This window comes from Schistocerca serialis, chromosome 1, assembly GCF_023864345.2.
Source record: "Schistocerca serialis cubense isolate TAMUIC-IGC-003099 chromosome 1, iqSchSeri2.2, whole genome shotgun sequence".
Taxonomy (NCBI): domain Eukaryota; kingdom Metazoa; phylum Arthropoda; class Insecta; order Orthoptera; family Acrididae; genus Schistocerca; species Schistocerca serialis.
Genome location: NC_064638.1, coordinates 354,925,163 through 354,940,105, shown reverse-complemented (window position 1 = coordinate 354,940,105; position 14,943 = coordinate 354,925,163). Strand labels below are relative to the sequence as shown.

Below are 14,943 nucleotides of genomic sequence, written 5' to 3'. Positions count from 1 at the left end.
ATTTTTGTGGCGACGAACACGCTGAAGTCGTTCCTTCAGTTTGCTGAGGGTAGCACGAAACACTTCAGAGTTGATCGTCTTACCATGAGGGAGGGTATGTAGCAGAATAATTTCTTCAGAGTCCCAGAAGACTGTCGCTAAGTCTTTACCGGCTGAGTGTCCGGCTTTGAGCTTTTTCTTCGGAGGAGAGCTGGTGTGGCACCACTCCAGGAATTGCAGTTTTGTTTCCGGTTCGAAGTGATGAACCCACGTTTCATAATGCGCAAGCTATTCTGCCGAGATGGTCCTCCGTTGCTGTTTATGGTTTTTTTGTTAGGCAGCGAGGAACCCAGCAAGCGCACACCTTTGAGTACCCCAACTGGTGGACGGGTGTGTCAGCACTGCCAACAGAGGTAGGATACAGCAATCTGCTTTTCAGTATTCTGGTCGAATTCTACGAATTCTAGCCCATAAACGCTGGAGCACTCAAAATGCTTCTTCTTGTCTCACTGCTCCGCTGCCATTTTCCAAAGAGTGTCAGGCACGCACGGTTACATTCGCAGCCAGGATACCTGCTGAAGCAGCTTCGACTTTCTACACAGCTGTTTTTGAAACTTAAGGATCATATCGTAGCAAGTAGCCACGAGACAGCATTGCAGTCTGGAATTTCACTAAAGCATTCCTAACGGAACTGGGACACACTGTGTACAAATTCACTTAGGTGACAAAAAAACATGGGATAGTGAAGTGGATATACACCACACACATCGGTAGTGTCACGAGCACAAGGTATAAAAATGCGATCCATTGGCAGAGCTGTCGTTTGTACTCAGGTGATTCATATGAAAAGATTTCCGGCGTCACTATGGCCGGACAACGGGAATTAACAGACTTTGAAGGCGGAACGGCAGTTGTAGTACAAGCATAAGACATTCCATTTCGGAAATCGTTACGGAATTCAATATTCCGAGATCCGCTATGTCAAAAGTGTGCCCAGAATACCAAATTTCAGGCATTATCTCCCACCACGAACAATGCAGTGGCCGACGGGGTTCAGTTAACGACCGAGAGCAGAGGCGTTTGCGGAGAGTTGTCAGTGTAACAGACAAGCAGCACAGCGTGACATAGGAGCAGATATCAGTATGGAACGTATCCGTTGGGACAGTGCGGCGAAATTTGGCGTTAATAGGCTATGGCAGCAGACGACGACACGAGTGACTCTGCTAACAGCACGATATCACCTGCGGCGCCTCTCGTGGGTTCGTGACCGTATCAGTTGGACCCTAGACGACTGGAAAACCGTGGCCTGGTTAGAGGAGTCGCGATCTCAGTTGGTAAGAGCTGATGGTAGAGTTAGAGTGTGGCGCAGACCCCACGAAGCCATGGACCCAGGTTGTCAGCAAGGCACTGTGCAGGCTGGTGGTGGCTCCACGATGGCGTGGGTTGTGTTGACATGGAATGGACTGGGCTCTCTGGTCCAACTGAATCGATCATTGACTGTAAATGGTTATGTTCGGCTACCATTTGCAGCTATTCATGGACTTCATGTTCCCAAACAACCATGGATTTTTTACGGATGAGAATGTGATATGTCACTGGAGCAGTGCTGTTCACGATTTGTTTGAAGAACGTTGTGGACAATTCGAGCGAATGATTTGGCCATCCAGGATCTTCGACATAAATCCAATCTAACATTTATAAGATATAATTGAGAGGTCAGTTAAAGCACAAAATCCTGCTCCGGTAAGAGTCCCGCAATTATGGACGGCTACAGAGTCAGCATGGCTCAATATTTCTGCATGGGACGTTCAGCTACTCGATGAGTCCATGCCACGTCGAGCTGCTGCACTACGCCAGGCAGAAGGACATCCGACACGACATTAGGAGGTATCCCATGACTTTTGCGATCTCTGTGTTGTTATGTTAAAAGTCTTAGTCAGTGACCGGACTACTGGGCTTACTGCATGTTAAGTGCAGCCTTTGTTCTTTACGGCGCTAGGATGGTGAGGGTGCCGGGCACATCGCTCTGGCCACCTTCTACCTATGGGAAAGATCCCCGGCACCCATTTGATAGCTGGCTGAGTAGGCCTGAAGCCGTCCTGGATGACTGGGACGAGGAAATATGCCCCCTCTTATCCAAGATTGGATCAGGGAACTCCAGGACCGGAGTCTTCTGCTCTATCCAGTAGGCCACCATGGCCACTCTTATTATACAGGTTGGTACAAAAAGGTACGCCCAAACTTTCAGGAAACATTCCTCACCCACAAAGAAAGAAAAGTGTTATGTGTGTAAGTAGGCTGTTCAGGTTTTTATATTGGTAACGCCACGTAGCGCTCTGTATGAAAATCACTGGCTGTGCTGTGTGCAGTCTGTGGCTAGTTTGCATTGTTGTCTGCCATTCTAGTGTTGGGCAGCTGGATGTGAACAGCACGTAGCGTTGCGCAGTTGGAGGTGAGCCGCCAGCAGTGGCGGATGTGGGGAGAGAGATGGCGGAGTTTTGAAATTTGTAAGACTGGATGTCATGAACTGCTACATATATTATGACTATTAAGGTAAATACATTGTTTGTTCTCTATTAAAATCTTTCATTTGCTATCTATGCCTAACAGTAGTTAGTGCCTTCCGTAGTTTGAATCTTTTATTTAACTGGCAGTAGTGGCGCTCGCTGTATTGCAGTAGTTCGAGTAACGAAGATTTTTGTGAGGTAAGTGATTTGTGAAAGGTATAGGTTAATGTTAGTCAGGGCCATTCTTTTGTAGGGATTATTGAAAGTCAGATTGCGTTGCGCTAAAAAAAAAATTGTGTGTCAGTTTAAGCACAGTCTTGTATAATTGTTCTAAGGGGACGTTTCATGTGGACATGTGTCCGGAAATGCTTACTTTCCATGTTAGAGCTCATTTTATTACTTCTCTTCAAATCACATTAATCATGGAATGGAAACACACAGCAACAGAACGTACCAGCGTGACTTCAAACACTTTGTTACAGGAAATGTTCAGAATGTCCTCCGTTAGCGAGGATACATGCATCCACCCTCCGTCGCATGGAATCCCTGATGCGCTGATGCAGCTCTGGAGAATGGCGTATTGTATCACAGCCGTCCACAATACGAGCACGAAGAGTCTCTACATTTGGTACCGGGGTTGCGTAGACAAGAGCTTTCAAATGCCCCCATAATTGAAAGCAAAAGGGTTGAGGTCAGGAGAGCGTGGAGGCCACGGAATTGGTCCGCCTCTACCAATGCATCGGTCACCAAATCTGTTGTTGAGAAGCGTACGAACACTTCGACTGAAATGTGCAGGAGCTCCATCGTGCATGAACCACATGTTGTGTCGTACTTGTAAAGGCACATGTTCTAGCAGCACAGGTAGAGTATCCCGTATGAAATCATGATGACGTGCTCCATTGAGCGTAGGTGGAAGAACATGGGGCCCAATCAAGATGCTACGTACTGATGTGCTTGATGCTAGTACTGTAGAGCAATGAGTCGCATGTCAACACAAGCACCGAAGTCAACATTACCTTCCTTCAATTGGGCCAACTGGCGGTGAATCGAGGAAGTACAGTACATACTGACGAAACTAAAATGAGCTCTATCATGGAAATTAAGCGTTTCCGGACACATGTCCACATAACATCTTTTCTTTATTTGTGTGTGAGGAATGTTTGCTGCAAGTTTGGCCGTACCTTTTTGTAACACCCTGTATTAGAGCTTTTTATACTTTTATTGTTATTATTATTAAAATCTAGAGAACTGTGGTATATGAAAAGTGGGAGTGACGTCAAATTATTTGTGTGCAGGGGTTATGGGATGAGGAATGGATTGGTAGGAGAAAATAAACTATAACACCACGGACCCCAAACAAGGATGCTTACGGGTAAAGTGGGATACTAAAGAAAAAAAATGCTCGATACTATACTCCATTATCTGGTAGATTCTCCTTGTGCGCCACTTGCCACTTGCAACCCCATAGACACCGAAGAACACCAATTTGTATGAGAGGATGCAAACAACGTTTGGTTGTCCACTAGAAAAAAAATTAGCAAATATCTAAAAAACATCCCCCAACACTATAACACCAACTAGTCATCCACCACAATATGTAGAACCTTACCCAAACATGCAGAAAAATACAGATACGTACGGTATTTTAAACATTATCAGAAAGGGGCAGGAGAGAAGAAGATTTCTCGATGTATGAGACTGCACGATAGCATAGACTACGTCAAATTTACAATGAGAAATATGCATTCTCCCTCACTGGAGTTGATTGAGCATTTCCGTGGCGCTTTCGTACTTACTAAATGAATATGCAACGAAACGCGTTGTTGTTCATTCGATTTCGTTTCTTTCGTCCATCAGTCCTATCTGGTACGGATGCCAGACTGGCGAGCAGTGTTCAGGTATTAGTCGAACGAGGGTTTTGTGGGCCACCTCCTTCGTGTGTCCCGTGAACTTTCTGAGAATTCTGCCAATGACCCTGCGACATCTATTTTCTTGTATTATTAACATTATATCCTCTTCTGTGTGTTCTATTGTCCACACAGGCGAAAATTAACAGAATGCAAAAGCGAATGATTTCTGTGCTCCTCACATCACCGTCGAAGCAGAAAGTGCGCAAAATTCGTTCAATGATTAGCTGAAAGGTCGACAACTTTATGAATACGATGGGACATTTGCGAATGCTAACCGATCACGACACAGTAGTGTTCGTTAAGCTCGTCTACTATTTGCACCGGAGAGAAAGTTCTGTTTGATGATTCTCGTTCGCTTGTCTTTGCTCAAGTGCAAATAAGAACACCGCCATGTGGTACAGCAGTGGACAAACTTCAAACATTATGGTTTGGGGAGGCAACGGGTTCGACACACAATTTCGATTCTTTCGTATTAGGGCAAACAAAAAAGCAGCAGCAATATAAGGCAGCTATTGGAGACCAAGGTTGTGCCCCCTTCCCCACTTCATCCTAATTCGTATGCTTCTATTCAGGCGGTGTATGCCCGACCAAGTGTTAAGAGTTATAACTCTATCGCTATCCAGTACAATTGTATCATATGTCTCCTGCGGAACATCTCTGGGCTCCGACTAGTCTGAAACTAGTTCTTGATGATCCTCCGGCCTTTTTAAGGTACATCGAGATACATACACTGACGGAAACTCGCATTTGGGAGGACGACGCTTGAATCCCGCGTCCGGCCATCCTTTCCTGATTTAGGTTTTCCGTGATTTCCCTAAATCACTCCAGGCAAATGCCGCTATGGTTCCTTTTAAAGGGCACGGCCGACTTCCTTCCCCTTCCATCCCTAATCCTATGAGACCGATGATCTCTCTGTCTGGTCTCCTCCCACCAAAAACAACCAACCAACCAACTGACGGAAAAAAGTCGCAACACCAAGAATGAGTTGTGCAACATAAACGAAAATTGATAGCCCTGTTTCTACATCTGTAAGATGATGTCTATTCAAATTTCGCACCAGTCGCATAAGAATAGCGCTAGAAACACCTCTGTGAGGATGAGAACCAGGTTTGCTTTCACTATACGCTGTAATGCTCTTGAGCGTTAGTTACCTTAGAGATTGGACGTGGTCAGCTGATGTTAGTCAAGTAAATCGTTAAGGCGACAAAGACGCCATTATCAAAACCTCATTGAGATTAAACGATGTCGCGTAATAGGGCTACGACAAGCTAGACGTTCCTTCTGCGACATTGTAGAATGACTTAGCAGGAACGTAGCCAGTGTACATGACTGCTGACAGCGGTGGTCACGAGAACGCACGGTCGCAAGAAGACCGTGCTCCGGATGACCACGTGTCGCTGCTGAGAGGGTAGACCATCGTGTTCGGCGTATGGCCGTGGCGTATCGTGCTGCATCTGCAGCAGCAGTTTGAGCAGCGGTTGGCACCACAGTGACACAACAAACTGTTACAAATCAGTTATTGCAAGTACAGATCCGTGCCAAACACCCTGTAGCGTGCATTCCACCGACTCCAGACCACCGTCATTAGAAACTTCAGTGGTGTTAAGTGAGAGCTCGTTGGAGGGGAGAAGGGAGGTCTGTTGTGTTTTTCTGATAAGAGCTGCTTCTGCCTCTGTACCAGTGAACGACGTGTGTTGATTAGGATGAGGCCAGCTGAGGTTCTGCAACCAACCTATCTGAATGCTGAGCACACTGGAGCTGTACTTGGAGCTATGGTGCGGGGTAAGATTTCGTATCACAGCAGGAGCACTCCTCGTGGTTATCCCACACACCCTCATGTGCAAATTTGTCAGTTAGGTGATTCGACCTGTTGCGCTGCCTTACATGAACAGCAATCCAGGGGGTGTTTTCCAACAGGATAACGCTCGCCCACACACCGTTGTTGTAACCCAATATGCTCTATAGAGGCTCGACATGTTCGCTTGGCCTGCTCGATGACCAGATATTTCTCCGATCGAGCACACATGGGACATATCGGACAACAACTACAGCGTCATCCACAAATCTCATTAACATGATATTGTAGTGCCTGTGTTTTTCTGATTACGATGCATGCATGTCCAAAGGAGCAGACACTGCGGCGAGTACAGCCGAAGGACAACCATCAGCTGTAGAACAGAATGACGACAATGAAAATTTGTGCCGGACCGGGACTCGAACCCGGATTACCCGCTTACCGTGAGCGGCCACCTTACCACTTGGCTATCTGTGCACGAGTTGCGGCCCGACCCAAACTTCCAAATGTCGTCAGCCATGCGTCCGCGATAAGCACCTGTAGTCGCCGCAGGAACTCTGCACCGTAATCAGAATAACACAGGCACTGCGCTATTGTATTTATCTGCTGCTACCGGGCAAGCGACTTTCAAGTACTACGTCTGACCTGTAGGGGAATATACATTAATGTAGGTACGAGTACTGGTCCTCATCGCAATTGCAAATTCATTTAGTGAACATCATTAATCGACTATGTATTGACCGTCAAGTGCAACAGGCATGGAACTCCATCCCACAAACCGTATCCGGCACCTGTACAACATAATGCATGCACGTTTGCATGATTGTATTTAACAGACTGGCGGTTACACCGGTTATTAATGTACCGGCATTTAACGTTTGCAATGGCTTATCTCGCACTTATATTAACCTGTGGTCTTGCGCTGATAATCACTCAAATACGTTAGCTAGACAAATGTGCTTCAAAAATTTCACTAATGTACGTTAATTACTTCTTATGTTGCACTTTTTTTGGTCATTGTAGTTTCGCAGTTGTGATCATTATCGCAACTCTAATCCGTGGTATAAAGTCGATGTCGGACACATGCATCCTTCTTGGTGTAGCAGTTTACTCAAACGTTAAAATACACAGGCTTAACCAGAACTCCATCGACAAACTTCTGGAGATTGTCAGAGATATTTTCTGAGTGTTTTGGTAAAATGGACCCGACGGCTGCCATATCACGGAGTACGCGTCTTGTCTCAGGGTTGTCGTATTACTCTGTGTTTTGTGTTGTACGTTTCACTGACTGCATATCACAGGCTTTTTCATTGTTGTGGAGGGGTTTCCACAAAAAGAAATGTAAATGGAATAATAAACCGAATAAATGATAATAACATCATTACTTTGTAACGACCCTTGTATTAAAAAATCAGAAAATATCTCTGACCAACCTCCGAAATTGTATCGGCGGAATTTGGGATCACCCTGTACACTACTGTCGTATTCTATTACAATATTATAATATTAATAAACGAATAAAAATAGGACTCAGACACTACTGACGCTTTACCTCCTTAAATGTAACGGTGATTTTTTTCCCTAAACTAAATAGTAACTCACACCACCTCGCTGGTCGCTGTGGCCGAGCGGTTCTAGGCGCTTCAGTCCGGAACCGCGCTGCTGCTACGGTCGCAGGTTCGAATCCTGCCTCGGGCATTGATGTATGTGATGGTTCAAAATGGCTCTGAGCACTACGGGACTCAACTGCTGTGGTCATCAGTCCCCTAGAACTTAGAACTAATTAAACCTAACTAACCTAAGGACATCACACACATCCATGCCCGAGGCAGGATTCGAACCTGCGACCGTAGAAGCAGCGCGGCTCCGGACTGGAGCGCCTAGAACCGCACGACCACCGCGGCCGGCGATGTATGTGATGTCCTTAGCTTAGTTAGGTTCTAAGTCTAGGGGACTGATGACCTCAGATGTTAAGTCCCATAGTGCTCAGAGCCACACCGCCACAGAAGCATATTTGTTGAAAAATAGATACCACAATTTCGAGAAGAATACTACTATTCATAAATCAGTATCTTTAAAAGAGATCTTTTAATAATCGGTTAGGAATGATTATTTTGCATTTGTCGCAGATTAAGTACTCGAAGAAAATAAATTACGAACTGTTTCGGCAAATGCCAAATTGATAGAATTCCGCAAACATATTAATTCCTTTTGAAAACAAACTGCCCACTGGAGCATTCAGATAATGGATGAGTAATGTACTGGAGAAACAGATTTTTAAAAAAACGCACCTCGAAGGAATTATCCGGAAACCTGTAGATGTGATGTACATACACACACAAACAAATGATTACAGTTTAAGGAACACTGGATGATTGATTCAAGAGAAAGAGCTTCACAAATTGAGCAAAGAGCAGCTGGCCATTAGAGCTCTCTTCGAAGTTGGACTCATCACTGAGGGGGGGGGGGGGGGGGGGGGGGGGGAAGGCTCTAAGCACTATGGGACTTAACATCTGAGGTCATCAGTCCCATAGACTTAGAACTACTTAAATCTAACTAACCTAAGGACATCACACACAACCATGCCCGAGGCAGGATTCGAACCTGCGCCCATAGCAGCAGCGCGGTTCCGGACTGAAGTGCCTAGAACCGCTCGGCCATAGCTACTGAAGACACTTTAACTCTAGTCAATGAGATTCCATGCCGAAGATGTGTCTAGAGACGGCCCTGGCAGCGCCTGCATACCAACCACGACTAATGGTTTGGGGTACCACTTCTTTTCATAGCAGAACCCTTTTGGATGTCATCCGCGGCGCCCTTAAAGCACAGCGGTGCGTCGGCGATATTGTACGTTCTGTTTTATTGCCCTTTATGGCATGCCATCCTAGACTTACATTTCAGCAAGATAATGCTGTCCCGCACACGGCGAGAGTTCCTACTGTTTGTCTACGTGCTTGCCAAACCCTACTTCGGCAGACAGGTCGCCAGATCTCTCCCCCATTTATACATTTGGAGCGCTAGAGGCAGGGTCCTCCATTTTGATGATCTAACGCACTAACTGAGAAGAAACTGGCACAATATCCCTCACAACGGCATCCAACACACTTATCAACCGATGCCAAGCCGAATAACTGCTTGCATAAGGGTCAGAGGTGGACCAACGTATTATTGACTTGCTCAATTTGTGAAGCTCTTTCTATAGAATAAATCTTCCAATGTTTCTGAAATTGTAATCATTTCTTTGTCTGTATATCTGCGTCACATCCACCTATTTTCGTCTCATTCGGATAATTCCTTTTTTTGTTTTGTCTTCGAAGAAAGTAAGAATTTATATCACAATTGCTTTGTATGCTGCAAGACAATATTTTCCGCCCAAAAAGTACTTTTGTGTGGACGAAAAAAGAACGAGGCAAATTCATCTTGTGCTACATTCTGACAAAGTACTTTAGTCGAATTTCGGCGTTTAAACGACGCAGCGCGTCACAACCTGTTTTCCTGCGCTCCTCCCTAAACTGGCTAGCACAGTCGTTTCCGCGGGCCACATCGCAGGGTTCTTCCAGCGGTGCGACAGCCGACAGGTACTCAGTGAAAGTGAAGCGACTGCCGCCTGATAGGAGTTCAGAAAGCGAGGAGAAACTCTTCATCAGCTGACGCGAGCGCCTGCCCTGCGGCCACGGACCAGAGCACCGCCCGTGGGCGTGTTTGTCAACTAAAGCATCGCAGCGTTCCACACAGCTGATCAGACCGTTTTTTTACGTCACAGAGTGATGCTGGCTTCGCCAGCTTTGATGTGTGGGCATTCCCTAAGATATCTACGTCACCGTGAGTCACATGACCTCATTGGAAGAATGACTCATTCCGATATTTCGCGCTATGTTGTCGCGTCTGATGGTACTTTGCACATGGTCCATGCGGTAGGCGATGTAAAAGTTTATGAAATTGTATTCTAATTGTCCAGTGACGATGTCAATGAACGATAATGAATATTTCTGAAAAATAACGGTGGTGGAGGTAACTGATGAGAAGGACCAACGACAGCATAAAAGGCTCTCATTTTTGCATATGCCGAAGAATACGTTTATATTCTATACAGAAGGCAGACACTGATGCTTCAGCGTTCCGACACTTAATAGCTGCCTGCTATTTGCTCAGAAATACACAACAGAAGACAACTTACGGAAACGGATGTGTATGCCTACACCGCAGTATTTCCCCTGATTGAAAAAGTCTTAAACTTTTTTAAAAATTTTTGTATGGGACATAGACTCTTTTTCATTGCGATTCCAATATCAACTGAGATGACAGAACTCCCAGGAAACGTCTAAGCCGGCCGGAGCGGCCGAGCGGTTCTAGGCGCTACAGTCTGGAACCGCGCGACCGCTACGGTCGCAGGTTAGAATCTTGCCTCGGGCGTGGATGTTTGTGATGTCCTTAGGTGAGTTAGGCTTAAGTAGTTCTAAATTCTAGGAGATTGATGACCTCAGCAGTTAAGTCCCATAGTGCTCAGAGCCATTTGAACCATTTGAAACGTCTAAATATCGTGTTACACCTCTCTTTGCCCAGCGTAGTGCAGCAACTCGACGTGGCACGGATTTCATCAAGTCGTTGGAAGTCTCCTGTAGAAATATTGAGCCATGCTGCCTCTATAGCCGTCCGTAATTGTGAAACTGTTGCCGCTGCAGGATTCTGTGCGCCATCTGGCCTCTAAATGTTCGATGGCCTTAATGCCGGGCGATCTGGTTGGCCAAATCTTTTGCTCGAGTTGTTCAGAATGCTCGTCAACCAAATCGCGAACAGTTGTGTCCCGGTAACATAGAACATTGTCAACGATAAAAATTCAATTGTAGTTTGGAAACATGAAGCTCACTAATGGCTGCAAATGATGTCCAACTAGCCGAACATAACCATTTACAGTCAATGATCGACTCAGCTGGACCAGAGGGCCCAGTCCATTCCATGTGAACACAACCCACACCATCATGGAGCCATCACCAGCTTGCACAGTGCCTTGTTGACAACCTGGGTCCATGGCTTCATGAGGTCTGCGCCACACTGGAACCCTAGCATCACTTCTGAAATCAAGACTCATCTGACGAGGCTCCAGTCGTCTAGGGTCCAACCGATATGGTCACGAGTCCATGAGAGGCGCTGCAGGCGATATCGTGCTGTTAGCAGAAGCACTCGTGTGTGTGTGTGTGAATTCCTGAGGGACCAAACTGGTGAGGTCATCGCTTATTAGACTTACACACTACTTAAACTAATTTTGCTAACAACAGCACACACACCCCTGCCCTAGGGAGGACTCGAACCTCCGGCGGGAGGGGCCGCGCAATCCGTGACATGGCGCCTCTAACCGCGCGGCAACACTCGTGTCTGTAGTCTGCTGCCATAGGCCGTTAACGCCAAATTTCTCCGCACTGTCCTACGGATACGTTCGTCGTACGTCCCACATTGATTTCTGCGGTTATTTCACTCACTGTTGTTTGTTTGCTAGCACAGACGACCCTAAGCAAACGCTTCTGCTCACGGTAGTTGTTAAATGAAGGCCGTCGAAGACAGCGTCGTCCGTGGTGAGAAGTAATGCTCGATATTTGGTATTCTAGACTGACTCTTGACACCGTGGATCTCGGAATACTTAATTTCCTAATGATTTCCGAAATTGAATGTCCCACGAGTCTCGCTCCAACTACCACTCCACGTTCAAAATCTGTTAATTCCAATGGTTTGGCCTTAATCACGACGGAAACCGTTTCACGTGAATCACCTGAGTAGAAATGGAAGCTCCGCCAATGCACTGCCCTTTTATACCTTGTACACGCGATACTGCCGCCATCTGTACATGTGAATATCACTATCCCATACTTGTCACCTCAGTGTACATGATACGTTGTCTAAAATGGGCTTTAGCGTTGCTGCTTCTGGATTACGGGGTCTTGGGTTCGATTCCCGGCCGGGTTGGGCATTTTCACTGCCCGGGGACTGAGTCTTTGTGTTGTCCTCATCATATCATCATCATCCTCATCATTTGTGACAGTGGTTAGATTGGACTTTGTAAAAAGAAATTGGACTGTGAAAAAATTGGGACTTTGTGCGGGCGCTGATAACCGCGCAGTTGAGCGCCCCATAAACCAAACATCATCATCTAAAATGGGCTTAGAGGTCAAACGCATAGCACCACCGCCGTGAAAAGGAAACAGGCGTACTAAGTGATCATTACTGCCTGCTTGTAAGCTGTGGTTACGTTTTTCTATCGTTTCCCCGAGTACGTGTGTTGGTTTCGTTTCTGCACGACGCTCGGTTGTCTTCCGATGTTCATCAGCGTACAACTTAAGCATGTATAGGCGTGGCCATCTACTGGTAGAATACCCGATTTCTTACGTATCACTAATACGTCCTGCAGATGATAAAAATGCACACAAGATATTGTGAGAAACAGCAAATTTTAATTGAACTGCCCAAGTGTTTACAGAAATCATAAAGTCTGCAAAAATGAAATACGTGTGTATAAAAGAATTGTTGGAAATGTAAAAGTCACACATGTATTGCCTTTAGTAAGTCTGACTGTACCCGCAGCAAGCATGGAGACATTGGGAACAAGGTTTTTGAATTCCCCTTCTGAAAAAGAAGAACTAAAGCTTCTTACCTGCTGTTCTTGGAAATGTGCACCCTCGACTAACTCTCGTACTCGAGCGTTCCTCCTCAATCTCTCGTCGCCCTCCTTTGCTTTGTTTCTGCTGTTGTTGTTTACGTATTCAGTCCGGAGTCTGCTTTGATGCAGCTATCCACGCTAACTCTATCCCGGGCAAGTCTCTTCATATCTGCATAATTACTGCGAACCTACTTCCATTTGAACCTGCCATTTATAATTTTAACCGCCCCCCCCCCCCCCTCAGCTTTCCTCAATTACCGATTCCATTATTCTTTGATGCCTCGCGATAGGTGCTATCACCTCACCCCTTATTAGTCAAGTTGTAACATAAAGCTCTTTTCTCTAGAGTTCAAAGCAGTAACTCATTTATTAGTTTTCCTATCTTTCCATCTTTCAGCATCCTGCTTTACCACGTTTCAATAGTTTGTATTCTCCTTTTGTACGTACTGTTTATGATTCACAGTTTACTCGAATGGTTCAAATGGCTCTGAGCACTATGGGACTTAACTTCTGAGGTCATCAGTCCCCTAGAACTTAGAACTACTTAAACATAACTAACCTAAGGACATCACACACATCCATGTCCGAGGCAGGATTCGAACCTGCGACCGTAGCGGTCGCGCGGTTCCAGACTGTAGCGCCTAGAACCGCTCGGCTACACCACCCGGCTTTACTCTAATATAAAGCTTCACACAAGATAAATACTAGGAGAATATACATCCTAAATTTATATCGAAGTTACGAAATTTCTCTTTTTAAGAGATGCTTTCCTCGTCATTTCCAGCCGCATTGCCGCGCGGGATTAGCCGAGCGGTCTCAGGCGCTGCAGTCATGGACTGTGCGGCTGGTCCCGGCGGAGGTTCGAGTCCTCCCTCGGGCATGGGTGTGTGTGTTAGTCCTTAGGATAATCTAGGTTAAGTAGTGTGTAAGCTTAGGGACTGATGATCTTAGCAGTTAAGTCCCATAAGATTTCACACACATTTGAACATTTTTTTTTTCCATTCTCTTTACTTCGGCTATCGTCGATGCAGAAAAGCAAAACTCATCGGCCACTTTTAGAGTCTCATTTCCTAATCTGTTTCCCTCAGCGTCGCCTGATTTAATTCGATTATATTCAATTTATCTTGTTTTACTTTAGTTGATGTTCATTATATAGTATTTATTCAATCCTATCCATTGCGTTCAACTGGTCTTCCATGTCATTTGCCGTTTGACAGTATTACGTCGTGATCGACAAATCTAAGTACATCTACACAAATGGAAAATGAACAATGAACTTCCTGAAGCAATGACGTTTATTTACACTCGATATAGGCTAAATACTGCATACGTCCACCTTTTCACTAACTTACACAGCCCCCTGAACCAACCATGCAGACCTACAGTCCTACACAGAAATGGTAACAAATGTGTCGGATGTCATGTTGAGAGATAGTATTTCACACTACTTTCACCTCTTGTGGCAGCTGGTCCAGGGATGTTGCCAGTAATTCAGTCCAGACCAGATACCATCCAATCATGTGCGACTTATGTTCAAGATCGGACAGGGCCAAGGATTTGACGAACATCCTGGAAAGCTTTTTGGATAACGCCTGAACAGTGTGAAGGGGGATTGTCCTACTGCAACAATATATACCTCTGTTATTGCACGAATCGCTACGGAATGAATAACTGATGTTCTGGTTGTAAAATGTAAACTGTAATGGCCGGAAATGTCACAATTAATAAAATATTCCAGGCTATTATGCCGTGGTCGGATGGATTACACATTTAGACCCGTTTCGCCCCGTCACGCCATTACGCAGAAGCATGCGTAAACAGAAGTTTGCTGCCATCAGTCAGCGAGCTGGGGTGTAAATTGGACACTCAAAGAAACTAAGATCACTTTTGAAAATGTCCTCCGCAAATGAGGACGAAACGTGGGTTTTAAATGTGACCACAGCATAATAGCCCGGAACATTTTATTAATTGTGATGTTCCGGTTGTTTCCAACTCGGTTCAGTGCTTTTTTCATCACTCAGTAGACGACTATGAGGTTGTAGGTCTCACTGTGACGCCCAGAGATGGGCCTGAAGTTGCTACCTCATACAATGGGTGCACTGG

The 14,943-nt window shown here is 45.6% G+C and overlaps 1 protein-coding gene across 2 annotated transcripts in view; it reads right to left on the bottom strand.

Moving 5' to 3' along the window:
* Positions 1 to 14,943, bottom strand: part of LOC126470099 (cholinesterase) — a 186,229-nt gene that overhangs the window by 97,344 nt on the left and 73,942 nt on the right. The gene's annotated exons all lie outside the window — the stretch shown is intronic.